The sequence below is a fragment of the Otolemur garnettii genome, unplaced genomic scaffold (assembly GCF_000181295.1).
Source record: "Otolemur garnettii isolate 467f Iridium unplaced genomic scaffold, OtoGar3 scaffold00050, whole genome shotgun sequence".
Taxonomy (NCBI): domain Eukaryota; kingdom Metazoa; phylum Chordata; class Mammalia; order Primates; family Galagidae; genus Otolemur; species Otolemur garnettii.
Window position 1 is genome coordinate 9,341,973 of NW_003852445.1, and position 261 is coordinate 9,342,233.

The window sequence follows — 261 nt, forward strand, 5'->3', positions numbered from 1 at the left end:
TAAAATACCAAGTAACCCATGCTAGAAACAGATGTGTCATCCAGGCTTTATTCATAGAGCACAAGCAGAGTATATTTAACATAATTGTAAGGGCCCTAGAATTTTCAGAATGTAGAATGAGCACAGGCTTCAACTTTAAAGACACTAGCTGCATTAGTCCCTAACAAGAAAGTTAGCCTGTCCTTTGAAAGTTTGAAGGCAGGCATTGACTTCTCTAGCTTTGAAATTCCTAGATGTTTTCTTCTTCCAATAGAAAACTTT